This window comes from Meleagris gallopavo, chromosome 6, assembly GCF_000146605.3.
Source record: "Meleagris gallopavo isolate NT-WF06-2002-E0010 breed Aviagen turkey brand Nicholas breeding stock chromosome 6, Turkey_5.1, whole genome shotgun sequence".
NCBI lineage: Eukaryota > Metazoa > Chordata > Aves > Galliformes > Phasianidae > Meleagris > Meleagris gallopavo.
The window spans coordinates 47,095,923-47,108,263 of record NC_015016.2 but is presented as its reverse complement, the minus strand read 5'-3'; the positions used below and the strand labels follow the sequence as shown (position 1 = coordinate 47,108,263).

Below are 12,341 nucleotides of genomic sequence, written 5' to 3'. Positions count from 1 at the left end.
TTACACTGCCATTTGAGGCTATCTGAGCTTGGATCCTGGGAAGCATTTGCTGGCAGAGGTGGTGGTACTGGGGAAGGTGGCTGTTCAGTCTCCAGAATATGGAGTGTTTGGCCTTGCTCTCTAGAAAACTTTGCTAAATCGATGCTCAGAGTAGGACTGACAGGCATTTTTTTAAAATTTTTTTTAAAGGGACAGAAATTTTGTGTGAAAGAACTAATAAGTAGTGTGAATGAAGCAGCAAAGGAAAAAAGTGAAAGTTTGATGAGTCCTTGACTTTTGAGGACTAAATTATATCAATTTTGTGGAGCTGGCACAAATAATTAAACCACTCGAGTGCATAAATACGTATCTAAAAAAAAAAAAAATCAGCTATCTATTGGTGCCAATCATTTAATTATGTCATTGATGGGAACAACAGTTGGATGTACAGGAGTGAAGTCATGAGCCTTTTGAAGGTAGTGACCAAAGTCCCACTGACTTCAGTTAAGCCAGTGATTTCATCAGTGTGCGTAGAGTTTTCTTGGTCAGTGCTGGAGCTGAGTAACTGTAATAGAGTACATCATGAATTCTTTGGATCTGGAGGGTTTCTTTTCGTTTTCAAGTTTTGTTTTGGGGGTAGTTCTTTGTGTTTTCTTCTTCTCTGTGTGTGTTTATTTTGTAATAGATGGTGTACCTATGGCAACCAATTCCTCTTGCCACATCTTCTGATAGGGTTGTATTTTTTCAGTCTGTAACTGCTTGTCTCCAATGATATCTGTGGCCTCATGTCATCCTTGAAGCTGTGAGGCTGTGTAATTTGTCACCTGAGTTACACTAAGTCACTTTGATTTTGCTTTCTGATGAATGTCTTGATCTTTACAAACAAAGATGAGCCCCGTACCAGTAGTCTTGCTCGTAGCAGCATCTGTACAAAGAATAGAATTCCCCAGGACTTGTGCAGTCAAAACCACCATTTGGACAAACGTTCAGTGAGAAATGAACAAAAGAGAATGTGGACATACCTTGATGAGAAGAAATTTAAAATGTGATATTGTACTCCAGAAAGTTTTTTTCCTTTCTTTGCCCAGCTATAAAATGTGGCTACACTATTTAATGATAGAGGCATTAGTTAAAGGCATTTGAAGATTATATAAGTATACTGATCATGATGTAAGAAAAAAAAATCAACTGTATACCCTGAATAGTCTTTTAAGACAGGAATGAGCATGTATGAGGGCTGTTCCAGAAATAATGACTCTATTTTACTGTATTGGCACATTACATCCATAGTGGATGCTGCTGGAATGGCAGCAGGGGGTGAAACTTCCAACAAAATCCCATTAGATGTTGTTGCCATGTGACAGGTGGCAGCAGAGGGGCAGTATGGCAGAACGGTGCCTGACATGGAAGTGTGGGTGAAGCAAAGGTGTGTCACTGAACTCCTCCGTGCAGAAAATTGTCACCCACTGACAGTCATCAGTGCTTGATAAACGTTTGTGGGGACCAAACAGTGGATGTGAGCTCAGTGAGGCAGTGGGTGGAGCAGTGGTGACAGTGACCATGGGTAACCCTGGCTGATGCAGATTGTTACAAGCACAGCATGCAGGCTGTTCATGGCTGGAGAAAATGTATAGCTAGTGGTGGGGACTGTATTGAAAAAGAACATTTTGTAGCTGAGAATGTGCTCTATCGAATGGTGTTATTGTGCTCTTTGTATCTGTTACGGCGTCCATGGAAATAAACAGAGGCATTACTTTTGGAGCAACCTGAGCATTTGGTAAAAATTTCATAACAGAGAAAGCAGGAAGTAATTATTTCTCTTTAATTCTGATATGACTCCTATCCAATTAAGTGATCAATTTATAATACAATTGAACTGCACTTAAGATTTCTGCCTTCTCAGCAACACGTTTTAGAGTTTAGAGGAGAGGAATCTCTCCTTTCTTTCTCTGCTGCTTTAGAGTTGTTGATGCTTGGCCTAAATTTAAAGTCTGTTTTATGGGCTTTATTCATGTTCTCTCTCTTTTTCCCACTGCTTCTAAATGACGTGCCCCTCCATACCCATGGGATTCTTGTTGCTACTTTGCTTTGTATCATGGAAGCAGTCAAAACTCAGCTTTTACGAATGCAATGTTGTTAGCAGTGAATAACACTAGCTCTTACAAGGATTCCTATCAGCAGAACTTGTCTCAGACCCATAAGCAGGGACCCTTGAAATAGGAGCTAGTGGGAAATGTGGTCCAGGTTCCATCAGGAGCCTACGCAGGGAAAACCTCAGCTCCCAGGAGAACATGCCTGAAATTAGATTTAGACTGCAAATCGTTTGGGATACAGGCTGCCTGTTTTTCAAGGCTCGTGCAGTGCCTGATAGCATTAAGGACCCACCCTCATTTGTTTGCGGGCTCTGTGAGAAGGGGTATGAGAGCGATGATGAATGTGCTGGAGCCTGGCATAACCCTGCTGAAATGGGATCTTACCTGAGCGGAGAAGCATGAGGTGCCCACCGTGAGAAGAAATAGAGATAGATAGGAACAGACTGCTTTGCCTAGATGGAGCATATTAGAGACGGGTGACTTATGGAAGTGCTTGTCCCTGTGGTATTGTCCCTTGGCTCTGTAGCCTGGCCTCAATTTTAGTCCAATTGCTTAATTTTCTACACTCCCCGTGAAAGCCAATTCCCTGGCTGCTGTGTGTCTTCTTTATATTTCCCCATAATGTAGATTCTGGCTGTTTAACTGCAGTAGGCTTTATGATAAGGCTTTTTTTCCCTCTCTCTTGGCAGAACGCTGAGACTTAATTTTAAAAGACGCTGAAACCCCCAAACATCCCCGAATGACTTACAGGGAAAGCAGAGTGTTTTCTAGCTCTGTTTTAAAAAATATTACAATCTTTTTTATTAGGCAATTTTATCATTGTTATAAATAAGTAATTGTACTGGGGAGAAGGGATAATCCTTATTTAATTAAATTCATCTATACTCCCAGGTTGGCAGCAACCAGACATATGTGAGACTAATACCCACAGCCTGCCTGTATGCATGTGCAATTAAAAATTCACTCTACAGTAGCACTGGCAGTTTAGTGTTGCTTTTGGCATTTACAAATTCTTTTATTTTGTGACTTTTTTTTTTACCATACACATATGCTGGAGCAGATGTTGCTTATTTGTTGTTTATTCAAATCTGTAGGCTCTGGCAGCTAACTCCATTGTTCTGTAATGAAGCTTTATTCACTGTCCTGTATTAGGACCCAGCAAATGCATGACAGGCAGAGTTAGCTCTCAGCAGGAACTACAGTTATTGTCCTTACTTATTGGCTGTTTATATTCTAAAGCTCACAGTTCAGAAAGCTGGCTGGGCAGGGTAAGGGGCTGGGGGTGCTGTGTGCAGAGGAAAATTACTTGACTCCACTCACTGTATCTTTGCCCTGATGAGGTGCAGGCTTGCATGTAAACTCATCTGTTGCAGGGATTTCATATTCAGCACTTGAAAAATAGAGCTGTTCTCCCCCCCTGCCCCCTCTTCTGCCTCGTTCCACCCCTACCCCTGCTGCTCCTTCCTTTTTCAATTAGCCTTTGTAAAGCACTGGGTTTAACTAAAGGATGTTTCAGCGTTGTTCATCCCCTTAACTCAGCACGTGCCTGAAAATTCATTAGCAGCCACATCTATTAGGGAGTCGGTGTTACTTGGGTGCACCTTGTAGACTCCCTTTCTCGCTTCTTCTTTGCTTCCCTCTACCTCAGCGTGGCAGAGACGTACCTGAGGAGCAGGAATTCCTGCATGGCGCTGACCCGGGCATCGAGTGCCAGCAGAAAGGAATTAGCCTGCTGGAAAAGCCCGTGGTAACCCAGGAGGCAATCAATCAGGAAAGTAACCACCTCCATCTGGCTCCCTGTGACATGGTAGCTCGCTACCGAAGCACTTGTGATTCATCTTGTCCCAACGAGTGGTGCCAGGGATCCCGTACACCCATTTTTTGCAGCAGCTGGGAACGTTCTAGCTTCCTTGCATGCTGAGCTAAAGCGTTAGCTCCTGTGACTTATCAAGTGGCAATTCTTTCAATTATCACACCTTCACTCCTCCCACTCACAGACTTCTCTTATGGTTTGGCACCATGGGAATATTCACAGAATGCAATTGGCATTTCTTTTAATTGACTGAGTGCCAAGAATGTGAATCCTCTTTGTTATCTATTATCCATTGTAATGTCTGCCTGTGACTGAAGTAGCAGCCTCTTCAAAAGGGCAGGAGGAAAAGGCACATATATTTCCTATGCTTCTGAAAGTATAGGATTTTCCTAGGTGCCTTTATTTTCAGTGTAAGGAAGATTTATTTAGTGTTTCTTATTTACTGTGCTACCTGCATCGCAGTGCTTTTCTTTGCTTACAACATGGTGATTTTTAGTTTTAAAAACAGAATAAATAAAAGGGAAATACAAAGACACAGCCGAAGAGGACACTTGCTAAAGTGGCAATCAAAATCTGGAACTTAAAAATGTCCTATAATTACTCTTCTGTTGGTACTGCCTGATATTTATGTTAAGCTTTGCAATTGGTTAATGATCACATACGGTCTCCCTTCAGAAAACACGATGAGTAATAGATCCTTAATAAACATCTATATGTTCATGAGGCAGTTCATTTGAGTTAGCATTGTGCAGATAAAAAAAAGGATCCAGGAAGACACTAAAAAGAACACTCATGGAGTTCCACATCCTCTGCAAAAAAAAGACAAGTTTTGCTATGTTATTACTCTTGGATGCTTTTCTTTTTGATCTCATTGCTTGGTAGGATGTGACCCTTTGCACAGCACTGCCATTTCTCATACAGAGCAAATAGCACATCTTTCTTGGGGTGTGGGGAGAAGCCCCACTTTGCAAAGCAACAGTTTTATTTTCTGCAGGTGACCTGGTACAGAGAAGTCAACTGCTATCTTAAGCTGTTTTGTTTTGCTTCCATTTGTTTTATGATGCTGCAGACTACATCTTCCCCATCTTCTGCCCACAAGCCATTTGAAGGCCTTTTCATTCTTCCCACTTCTCTACATAAGGCACCTATAAGTGAGACTGAGAGGAAGCTGTGACATTTTCATGCATTTTGTAGCCTGAAGAAGCCTTGAGGAAAGTTCCGTGGTCCCAGAAATAAGCAAAAACTGCTAGAAAGCAGAGACTAGAAAAAAACAACACTGAAAAGCAAAGTTGTGAAATGATGGAGACCCAGGAGGTGGTGATGCCACAGTCACCAGGGCAGAAAATAGGCAGCAAATAGAGGAAATCTGGCACACTTCTGAGATGGTCTCTGAGAGGCTGAGCCACCTGCCAGTGGTGTCAAGAGGCTCTGGCTGCAGTCGTCAGGTAGAGACAGCCATCTCAGGGCCTGCGGGGCTTGTTTGATTTTCAGTGAGTACATTCCTAAAAGTCATTGCACATTGGTAACATTTTGCTGCACGTATGTGTCATATTTTAGGTCCTGCAGACTGATTCATCCTAGTGGGAAAGGATATGCATACACTGCTTGCTTAAGGCAGATGGCCCAATGAAAGTTATAAAAACCTGTTGCTGTTTAAATTTTAGGTGGGGGGAAATACAAAATACCTTAGGTATTCAAGAGGACAACCACACAGTTTGAGTGGTCAGTTTAAATTAAAAACCGTAGCCTTTTAAATAAGAAAACTTCTGAAATGAGATCTAGCTGTGCAAAAGTTGTATTGAGGTCTTGAAATGAGGCCTTTTCTAATATTTTTTCCTCTGCCTTTCCTACCTACACCCTCAACAGAGCACAGCAGGACCAGAGCCTTGCCCAACCCTCCATGATGCTGTGCTGATGGCACCGGTTGAAGACTGGCCATTTGAACCTTAAACCTTGTTCCAAAATTTATCCAACTTCACATCCTACTTCAGGGCAGATTTGTGAGAACATAGATGCCTTCTTCTGATGCTCCCATATCGCTTTGCCATGGCTGTTAAGGGAGAGGGCTGGTTCCTGCCATTGTCAGTGACCCCTTTGAGAAGGGGGCTTTGCTGTTTATCCTGGTCATATTTTATACTCTAGAGAACTCAGATTTCTTTCCAGATGAAAACTGTGGTTCTTATTCCATGGATCTTCTACGTACTTGTTATCTGCTTACCCATACTGAGAATTTCTCCTTGGAAAATATCACTGACTAAAAGAGGCAGTCTCACGAAGCTTGACATTCCTAGGCCTCCTGAACACAGTTCAGTGGATATCACCATGGAAATAGAGCTGCTATAACTGATCTCTACAAAGCAACACCAAAAGCCAGACACGTATTCTGACCTCCTGATTGCTTTGTCTGCTGCTGACCAGGCAGAATTTGCAGAACCCTTGCAAGACCAAAGAGGCTTTCCTCTCATCTTTCTCAAAGATCTCCATAAGTTCTGCCAGAAGCCGTTCTTCCTTTTGCGAAGCGCTTTCGGTTGCATGGAGCCCTACGAGGCTCACTGCAATCACTTATTTTTTATTCATTATCTTTGTGCAGCTGCTACTGGGAGAAGTTGTGATGTAACATGATCTACAGTGTAGGCTGATGACATTCAGCTCTACCTCTCATTTTCATCAGAAGCAGACACAACCATCGCCCGTCTCTCCCGACATTTGGCAGCGGCATGAATCTGAATTAATGACAGTTGGCTGAAGCTCAGCTGAAATAAGATGGAAGTGATACTGACTCTCAAGGAAAAGTAGGAGGAGGACCTGGCAAAGTTGGAAGCTGTTTCATCAGCTGAAGGAAGATAAAAGACCATTGTCAAAGTGACTGCAATTTCAGGTTTTGACTAGATTCATCACTACGCCTAACCTCCCAGTCTGCAGAAACATCATCTTTCACAGATAACTGCCTACAGTGTTCTCTCTCTTCCCGTCAAATTCAGCTCTTAGATTACTCATTTATAGGTTGTTTTTTTTTTTTTCCATTTCTAGGGCAGTGTGTTCTTGTGTAGGACAAGCAGGAAGCGATCAGAAGCTGTGAGTGGAAGGCAAGGCAGACGCCTTGCTCCAAGCACGGCAGCTTGCAGGGATGTGTCTGCTGCTCTCAGTGACAACGTGTGAGATTCACGGTGCCATGCTGTATTACCAGACCTGATGGGACCTTCGCCCCCATCTACTTTAAATACTTTTAAGGGGGTTTCCATGGACCAGATTGTCTGGGAATGTTCTTAGGAAAGGCAAAGTTGGAGGTTTCAGAACCCCTGCCACCAAAGTACACACACATCAGTTCTGACCTCCTCTGGAGAGGCAGAGGATGCTTCACTAATTCAAGGAAGGAAGGAATATCCTTTTCAGCGATGCAGAAGGTAGGGAACGCACTACTTCCCTTGCCTGTGTTCATCTACAGTTTAGATAGGAAGGAAGGGAAATGAACATTAAAAAAAAAGTTTATTTTTCTTTAATGAGCAGCTTAGTAGAATATTATAATCTAATTCAGTTCTTCTACAAAGCTTCTTTCTACAGAACCTGTAACACGAGAGAGAATGGAAAAGAGAGCCAGCCAACCCACCCACCAGCCCCAGGCACTTCACAATGGAGTATATTCATACCTGCTGTCACAGTGCTGACTGTAGGGCACAGCAGATGTACTGAAGCTAGTTTTAAATCAGTAAATATGTCCACTGGCATTAAAGCCTGCTAGTATGCAGGTTGGATATCAAGGGTTGTCTAGCCACAGCATCAGGGAGCCAAGTTTGCCCTCTCACCCAACTTCTCCAGCATGTTTTGCAGCCTGGGCAGAGCTCCAGGCTGCTGTGCTCTGCCTGCTGGCTGTGCTATGCCACGAGCCTGATAGACACAACCACCTATATACTGAATCTTAAGACAAAAACTTGGCTGAACCTGGTGCAAAACTGCTTTTTCTTCAGGTGTTTTGGGGGAGAGGGATTGAAAATGAATGCACTAATGGTAGATGCAGTGTTGCTGTGTAGCTATTTATGCCATGGCAGTTTGTGCCTTTAATGCTTCCTGACCTCATTCCCTCAGGTTCTCGTGGTTGATATTTGGAGAACATATAGGCCAACATCCTCCCAGGGCAGCTGGGGACCCTGGGCGAGGAGCTGGAGCCTGCACAGGAGGATGTGAAGCACCATGTGTGCACTCGGTCACAAGGTGCGATCCCCCGGGGCTGTGCACATGCCTCCTGCTAATGACAGCCCTGATGTACAGACCCAATGGTTAACAGCAAAAAGAACTGAAGGCTGCACGTGGAGATGAAGCTTTCACTTGCCAAGTGAGCCCTCTGCTTTCCATCTCCCCAGACCAAGTCCAAGCACCTTGGGCGTAGCATCATGCATTCTTATCCCACGTGAGTTCCCTGCAGACAATGGGGGCCATAGGACTTTCCCCTATACCTAAATGTATCAGTATTTCCCAAAATAATGGGGAGAAGAATACTGCAGATGGGTTGAGAAATGAGATAACAGGGTTTTGACAAGTATAAGTCAATTCCTTAAAGGAGCCAGATTCTGTTGACCCTGTAGGCTCTACTGGACATAGACCCATCATTTGTGCTATCTGTGCAACACTTATGGTTATGGCATGGCATAGGTAATAACATCCAGGGCTCTTTTTATATTTTCACTTTGTCATACTGTCTTGGATCTTTGGCATGGAAACCCCCTTCAATTCATAGGGAGCAAGGGATAGACACATTTCTCAGCTTTGTTTGGTTTTGAATAGAAATAGATGCTTTTGCTGCATCTAATGCATTTTGGGGTGTATTATTTTCTTTCATATAATATGATTATTCTAATAAGATCATTTGTCTAGTTACTGGTATAATGTTATTGAAAAACAAAATCTGCAAAAAGAAGTCGCTAAAAGCTCTGGTTTTTTGTTGGCCTTTGGAAACAGAATTTGTGGTTTATGTGCTGCTGCCATCTGGTGATTATTCTCCTGAATCAGATCTTTCTTAACTCAGTTCACTTGCTCATCCGTTCCGCAGTGTGGAAGTGAATCAGTGTTATACAAGTTGTACAGGAGTACTGAAAAAGAGACTAAGAATAGACCTTTTCTTCCTCATTTCAGTAGCACTCAGTAAAATGCTTATTTTCATAGTCAGCAGTCAATAATCAGTGCAGTTGTCTATGAAGGAGGTACTTCCAAGAGTAGGGAAAGACAGCATGGTTTTATTGCGTACACGAGAACTGGTATGAATAGCAACATAAATTTAACTCAAATGCTGAAAAATGTACAAAATAATTTCTTCTTGTGCAACAAGGTCCAGTGAGCCTCAGAAAATCTGCTTTGCTGGAAAACGTTACCAAAAAGACTTCTTTGTGCCTTTTGAGAAATTCATATTTCAGTGGAGTTTTATCAGACCTTAGCGGCCATATAATGGAGCATAATACTTAAAATCAGTGGTGCCTCTCCTCTCTGGGTAACAGGAGAGGGGTTTAAGCTACTGCAGTTCTCTCACAGCAAGACCAGATCACCTGTAACTGTGCCTTGCAGCTGACATTTCCTCTAGCACAGAGTCAGCTCTTTCTACAGTGTCCTTTTCTGAGATGCAAAAGGGCAGTGCAGTGCAGTGCAGGAGGGGTATTGTGTCTAAATGGGAAGGATACTACTAGTTACCCAAGACAACCTCATTTCTATTTTGGAAGCACATTCATGTATTTTCAAAAATGCATTTTTGAAACTGTTTTTTTTTTTTTGTTTTTTTTTTTTTTTCCTTAAGTGTGTTGCAAAGTTTTGGAGAATCAGAACTATCCTATCTCTCTCCCTTGCTCTCACTAGAGCTGTAGTGCTGAGCAGCTTTGTTGAACAGCTTCAGTATTTGATGTCTGTGTTTGAGAAGCAAAACGCAGGATGGCTAGGATGTAAGAAAACGTCCAGTCAGTTCTAGCACTTCTGTGGACACAGTGTAACCTTCATTCAACCTATTTCTTACTGCACTGGTTCTTCCATTCAAGCTGTTGTTGATTTCAACTATTGCTGAATCCAAGTGTTTTTCAAGCCCCAATCAGTGAGGTATTTATGTGTGCACTAAACTTTGGGCATGGGAACATTAGAACATTACACATAGTCTTAAGCCTGAATCTAGTTTTCTTGCTGAATTTAGCATGAGTATTTAAGCTGTAATGATGCCAGTGCCTTGAGAGTTCTGTGAGAGATTTCAAAGTGCCTCTGCTTATACAGCTTAGTGAAAAAGTCTGACTAAGCCCTTCAGACTTCTTTTCCTTTACAAAATACCTGACTACCCTGTAGCTCTTCTGTGTTCTTTAGTCTCACGTACAAATAGCTCTAGAAATGCTTAACCACATAAAGGTCCAGCAATATTTACATGACTACAAGAATTTGAACAGCATGGCTAGGCTGCAGTTGGCCATCCTGCTTTTTCCTATGACAGGAAGAGAAGCCCAAATTTTAATACGTGAATTTAAAATTCAAATGAGCATAAATGCTCTTTCATTCAAAGTTATTGTGCCTGTAATTCCCTAAGTAATCAAATGAGGTAGAAGACAAACACAGGAGGGCACCGACCAACATCAATTTGATTCAGTAGACATGCAAAAAATATGGATTATTTGCAGTCAGTGCAGAAGTTCTCATGGCATCTTTTCATGTTGTGAGTATTCTCCTGGATGGAAACTAAAAAGAGGTTGTGTTGTTTGTAGCCAAGTCCACAGAAAACCAGCTGCAGAGTATTCAGAGGAACCCAGAACTGCACTTCAGCACTTATTTTTTACTAATTAGGGAATATTCTTTCATTAGTGGTAAACCTAGGAGCCCAGGAGCTTCAGAAAGTTCCTGTACTGAAAGCTGCTGAAAATGGAAGCCACTGTATCCGCATGCAAATAAGGAGAGAGAGAGAGTCTCTTAATGAATTTGGATTGATCAAGTAAAGGGCTGGAAAGCTGTGGGACCTTTGGGATCTGGAAGGGTATATACTTTCTTATGTGATACAAAATGAGGCAGAAACCTGATTAGTAAATTCCTCTAACCTATTTTTATTTAAAATTCAGGCAGAATAGAAATGGGATGCAGGAGCTGAACTATCCCAGTTCAATTAGCACAAAAAGGCAAAGAGCCAAGGTTTTCCTCACCAAGGTCTTTAGGGGCAATTCTCAGGTTTCCGCTTTCCAGCATAGCCAGATGTATTCTCCTCACAAGGCCCAGAGTTGTAATTTTTAGCTGATAGTTGAATACTGGTCTGCGTCTCTACTTCTTCTCCAAACATACTTTATCTTTCCTTTGTGTGATTCGCTGCATGTATTTGCAGAATCTCTATAGATTTGGGTGTCTCCACACGCTAGGAGAACTGCGTGGAGATCCATGAATAATGAATATTTTGGTTCAGTGGATGAGCCAAATGATTGGGGAAAAATGTGATTTGGGTAGACTAGAAATGAAAACATGTTTTGCTTAACGTTCAGGTAATTTAACCCATTTTTTTTCTCCCTTCAGTTAAAAAATGACGGATTTGTTTCAGAAAAACAAAACAAAACAAACAAAAAAACACATTTGAATGTGAAAGGAACATTTATGTACATTTTGCTGACCCTTCCCTCTGTCTTTTTGGCCAACTTGTATCCTTCCTAAAAGATGCTCTTCCAGTTGCTGGAAGTTCATTTAAAAAGAAAGAATTGCTGCTGTGAAATGGTGCTGACAGTGCTCTAGATTCTAGCAACAACATACAATCTGGACGTGTTCAGAAGAACTGGCAGTGAGAAGAATTGGTCCTGGGAGATCTAGACCTAGTGGAAATTCAAGCTATGGCTATCCTCACCATGCGCTACAGCCTGCCAAGAAAACTGTACTGTTACCATTGGCAAACTAGAAGTGTTTACAAAGAGGGAAACTCCATTCCTCTACAGGATGGCATTAGGCATGCTCTGAATTTCAGTCTCACTCCCTGTTTGGGTCACTGGGTGGAAATGAAGTGAGAGGTTGGCCAAGCCTTCACCCAAAGTTTCCCCAGTATACAAATGCTGTCTTCCATTATGCAAACATTCCTTGAATCTGGTATACAGACATTAAACCAAGCTGTGTTTGAATAGATCGTAACTGAGCTGCCTCGATTTGTAAAGGACATTGACTTTGATCCAGTTCTGACCCAGCCCACAGTACTGCTCTGCATTTCTCCTAGGAGTGTGTTGTTCAGCTTGAAGTCCTCGCAGGAGCACTCTGACGATTTCTTCAAAGCTTTTCACCTCACCTTACATTGGAGGACCACATTTTTTCTTATTAAGTCTTGGTTTTAATTCAGTCTTCCATGGAAATCACAGAAATTTTGTCTGGCTATCAATAAAGTGTTTCGTCTCATCTATTAAAAACTCCTTATGTTAATCTGAGTAGCTCTGATATAGCCTAGCACGTTGGGTAGGCTCTCACAAGTCAGTGTGGGATGCAGT

At 42.1% G+C, this 12,341-nt stretch overlaps 1 protein-coding gene across 1 annotated transcript in view; it reads left to right on the top strand.

Annotated features, from left to right (window-relative positions):
- ITPRID1 (ITPR interacting domain containing 1) overlaps positions 1–12,341 on the top strand; it is a 53,082-nt gene that overhangs the window by 25,284 nt on the left and 15,457 nt on the right. The window lies entirely within an intron of this gene.